Here is a 5,551-nt window from a genome sequence, read left to right on the forward strand (position 1 = left end):
CGAGTTCAGCAGTGGCTGACTGATATGGATCAACCTCAAATTCTCATTCATTGTTGCCACCGTATCTGACATTTTTCCTGAGTTAGTATTGATCTTGGTCTATTCCAGTCCCCCTCTGTCTTTCACTCTCTCTGTCTTTCTCTTTCCTTCTCTCTCTCTCTCTCTCTCTCTCTCTCTCTCTCTCTCTCTCCCGCTCTCTCTCTCTCCCTCTCTCTCTCTCTCTCTCTCTTTAACTCTCACTCAGTCTCTCTCTCAGGCTCTGTCTCTCCCTTCCTCTCTCTTTCTTACCCCTTTTCTCACTCACACACACACACACACACATTCACACATCGTGGATCCATCCATTACGAACAATGAAGGAGAGGGGACAGCTGCAGTGAGTCCATTTCTGGGAAAACCACATTAATTCAGTTTCTGTGTGTGTGGGAATGGCCACACCATGAGGTCACTGATGGAGCAGCTTAAACCCTGCCCACACCATGGCTCATCAATGCTGACCATAGCTTAGCTCATGACAGGAAGACCTTTTAGCCAATCACAGTCAAGATACTGTGGAGCTTGTTCAGTGTTCTTGTTCCAGACTGGCCTGATTATGCAGCATGTGGAGGGTGTTGATATTCATTAAGTTGAAGATAGTACAGTACGTGTCTGTGTGTGAATGTATGTGTGTACGCACGTGTGCATGCATATCTGTGTGTGTGTTTTAGCCCAAGGCATGGCTTATCCAATCACGTCGCATCAGTGTGCCTGTCAGTCTGCCAACCCTAGTCCTCAACAGGACCATTGTCTGTATGGCTAGCCAAAGGCACACACACACACAAACGATACACACACGCACCCACACAAAAACAGATTTTAACATGAATGCTTCCATCATTGTCTTTGTGACCAACTTGGGACACACTACAGAAAATGAGAGCAGTGATCATTCCTGTTATAGCCACTGCTTTTGCAATTGTAACTCTACCTGAAGGCCTACAGTACCCACTGAAGCCCTACAGTACTCACCTTCCCATACAGTACTTCCTGAAGCCCTACAGTACTCACCTAGCCCTACAGTACTCACCTTCCCATACAGTACTTCCTGAAGGGCTACGGTACTCACCTAGTCCTACAGTACTCACCTACCCATACAGTACTTCCTGAAGCCCTACAGTACTCACCTAGCCCTACAGTACTCACCTACCCATACAGTACTTCCTGAAGCCCTACAGTACTCACCTAGCCCTACAGTACTCACCTACCCATACAGTACTTCCTGAAGCCCTACAGTACTCACCTAGCCCCCTACAGTACTCACCTACCCATACAGTACTTCCTGAAGCCCTACAGTACTCACCTAGCCCAACAGTACTCACCTACCCATACAGTACTTCCTGAAGCCCTACAGTACTCACCTAGCCCTACAGTACTCACCTACCCATTCACAGCCCTACTCATTCACAAACACACATGGACAGATTCACCAGTTTATCAGTTTGACTCACAGTTACTCTGCCTCCCTCATGGATGACAGTGTTTGTGTTTATGTGAGTGTGTATGTGTGTCTGTAGCCTGGGCGGGTGTTGGCGCGTGGCACCACAAAGCGGCTTTGAGCCTTTCACTCTGCCCTCTCCGCCCACGGACAGGAAAAACAACACTTCTCTCTTTTCTCTCTTCTCCCCCCCCCTCTCTCTCACATGTCTCCAGGGCGAGTGTGTTATCTGTGTGTGTTAAGTGTTTAGGAACAGAAGCGAGAGGTCGGAGTGTGGGCTCCACAGGCGTTTCTACTGAAGAATACACACACACTCACTCACACACACTCACACACGCACACACACGTGTTGATGAAACTGGCATCTGGCATCCTGTTCAGGTCCACAGCCACACACAACATAACGAACACACAACACCACACATACACACACACATACACAAACACCCTAACGCACACACATAAACATACACAAACACATAATACACACAGGCTTCCACTTTACAAATGTAAATGTTTGGATCCTTGGCTGATTGATTTCCATATTGACGAACCCTTGTATATTAGTGCAGTAAGCCTGAAGTTGAATCTAACCTTTTTAACTTTCATTGACATGTTAAGGAACACAATATGACACACACAACCCCTATTACTGTAAGACATGAACACGACTCCTATGATCACATGAACACAAAACCCCTATGAATGCATAAACATGCACCCTATGAACACATAAATACACATTTACATTTACATTTACATTTAGCCATTTAGCAGACGCTCTTATCCAGAGCGACTTACAGTAAGTACAGGGACATTCTCCCCGAGGCAAGTAGGGTGAAGTGCCTTGCCCAAGGACACAACATCATTTGGTTGGCATAGCCGGGAATCGAACTAGCAACCTTTTGATTACTAGCCCGCTTCCCTAACCACTCAGCCATCTGACTACACACAACCCCTATGAACACACCAACACATATGCCCCCATGAACACATAAACATGTCACCCCTCTGAACACGTGAAAACATCTTTGTCATATAAGACATGTATTGACATCTATATCAAACCCACTACCCTGACCAGTCCTGTGAGTCTTTGTCTGGCCAGACATGACAGGGTCTCTCTCTCTCACACCCTGCTCTGTTAATCTGGCTGTGTCTTTGAGCCAGTTACAGTCTGACAAACGCTCTCACTCATATTTAACTACCTTGTATAAAATTATATAGCCCGGACACTGGAGCACGTAAAGATGCCATCCCTAGGTTGGCAGCACTTAAATCCACAGGGTCAAAATGCCCGGATATGGTTGATGACAGGCTGCAATAGAATAGAGTGCGCAATAGAATATCATATGATAGAAGAGAATAGATTGGAATGGAAGAGAATACAACAGAATATAAGTATTTCTTGTTTCTCTCTTTCTCTGTATCTCTGTATCTCTCTCTCTCTCTCTCTCTCTCTCTCTGTCTCTCTTTCTCTCTCTCTCTCTCTCTCTCTCTCTCTCTCTCTCTCTCTCTCTCTCTCTCTCTCTCGATACACACTATCCTCCATATTGCTTTCTCCGTCTCTCTTTTCTTCCTCTATCTTTTCTCTCTCAGCTTCTACAGTTACTAACTTAATTCCCTCTCTCCATCTACTAGAACATTAGTTACCAGGCTTGGTTTTGTCTCAGCTTCCTTCTCTGATTATTTCTCTGTGTCCTTGCATGCCCAGCCTCTATCTCCATCATGTCTGCCTATTGGGAGCAGAGAGATGGTGGGATTGAGACAAGGAGACATGGAGAGATGGAGGGAAGGATAGAAGTCGAGAAGGAGAAACAGATAAAAAGAGACGGAGAGAAGGAAAGGAGAGAGTGAAGGGAGATGAGATCGAGAGAAGCGTAGAAGGAGAGATGGTGAAGAAATAGAGAGGAAGGGAAGAAGAGAAGTAGTAATGTGCAGGTGGAAGGATGGAGAGACGGAGAGATGTCAAAGTACGGCCGATGCTGTGAACCGATTTCGGAGGTTTCGGTTTAGAAGGTTTAGGTGTGGCAGTGTGCTGCATGCACACACACACACAGTCAGAAAAGTGCCCGCATGTGTAACTGCATATCATCGTGTGCAGATGAAAGGAGGATATAGAGTAATGAAGAGTGATACTGGGTGATATAGTAAACGTACAGTGAACTTGAATAGATGGATACATGGAGAAATCTCACGGAGAGTCCCATTCATATCAACGTCTAAATCACAGTCAAAACTGTACCATCAGCGTGTGTGTGTATATATGGGTGTGTTTTTGTTTGTAAGCGTGAGTGTGTGCCTGTATGTGCACGTGTGCATGTACGTGTGAGGTACGTGTGGGTGTTAGTTGTGCAGGGAGTCATTTAAGCACACCATAAACTGTGGAATGATGGAGTGTGTGTGTCTACAGAGACAGTACTAATGTGAATGATGCCTGAGGAGGGTTACTCCATTACAGCTCCTGACTCAATGGGTTATATATCATTATAATGGTGAATGTGTGTGCATGCATGTGTGTTTCTGTACGTGCATGTGTGTCTGTTTGTTTGTGTGCCTACGTGTGATTGTGTGTGCGCGCGTGTGTACGTTTGAGTGTGTGCACGTACTGTGTGTGTGTGCATGTGTGCATGGGCAAGTGCATGTGTGTGTGCGCGTGTGTGTGCAGACCACAGGCAGCTGTGTGGCTGGGTCCACCACGGTGTCGCCACCCCCAGCTCTAACCTATCTCTGGGTCCACCACACTGTCGCCACCCCACCCACAACCTCAACAACTCTCTTTCCTTTCTCATCTTCTCTACCTTCTATGATTACCCTCTTTCTTTCCCTTCTCTCATCCCATCCTCTCCCAAGCCATCGTCTCTCCTCCTGTCTTCTGTTCTCTTCTCTGCCTATTTCTCGTCTTCCTCTCCTCTCCTCCCCCTGTCCCCCTCCCCTCCCCTCCCCCTGTCCTCCTCCCCTCTCCTCTCCTCCCCCTGTCCTCCTCTCCTCCCCTCCCCTCTCCTCTTCTCCTCTCCTCTCCTCCCCCTGTCCTCCTCTCCTCCCCCTGTCCTCCTCTCCTCTCCTCCCCCTGTCCTCCTCTCCTCTCCTCCCCCTGTCCTCTTCTCCTCTCCTCTCCTCCCCTCTCGTCCTCTGGCTGGGTGACCTAGTTTCCAGCAGACTCAGACATCTGGGCTTCAGCTCACGTGCCAGAGATGGCATGACACCCCTGCAGGGATGAGGGAGGAATGGAGGGAAGGAGAGGAGCGAAGGAGAGAAGGGAGGACCGGAGGAGAGGAAAGAAGGACAGAGGTGGGGGGGGGGGGAAATAGAGTAGAGAAGTAAAAGGTAAGGCACACAAGAGAGCTGGGAATAGGGAGGTGAGAGAGGGAGGGAGATGCGTAGAGACGGAGAAGAGAAGGAATGAGGTAGATGAGATTGAAAGCTCGAGCTCACAATGGGACAGAAGAGGGGGACGGGGGAGGAATGAGAAAGGGAGAGAACACACACACATACGCACTCCCCCACACACACAAACATCACACACACTGGCAGGCAGGCAGGCAGCTGCTGTGTTCTAGTCATTAGCTATCTGAGTTAGCTTGGCTTAGTGGGTCACAGCTCAACATCAGACTAAGTCTCTGTGTAATCTATGTGTTAACCAGCGATCATGTCATTTCCTCTGATCAAAACACAAACACGCACACACACACAAAGACAAACACGCTGACATACAGACACACACACACAAGGATACACACACACATATACAAATACACAGAGACACAGACACATAGTTATTGTGCTTGCAAACACACCCTCACTCTCCATCTCTCTCTCCCTCTCTCTCCCTCTCTCTCCCTCTCTCTCCCTCTCTCTCCCTCTCGCTCCCTCTCTCTCCCTCTCTCTCCCACTCTCCATCTGTTTGATTCCTCCCCTCGTCTGAGAGATCTAGAATGCAAAGCCGTGTAGTACATCTCCAAACCCTTGTCTGAGGAGAAGCCGTCTGTTTGTCAACTCTTTGTGCAATGCTCTCCAACAGGAGACAATGGTGGGTGCTCTGAACGCAGTCTCTTCTGGCAGCCCCTGCTTTATTTA

This window comes from Osmerus mordax, chromosome 3 (genome assembly GCF_038355195.1).
Source record: "Osmerus mordax isolate fOsmMor3 chromosome 3, fOsmMor3.pri, whole genome shotgun sequence".
Classification (NCBI taxonomy): Eukaryota; Metazoa; Chordata; class Actinopteri; order Osmeriformes; family Osmeridae; genus Osmerus; species Osmerus mordax.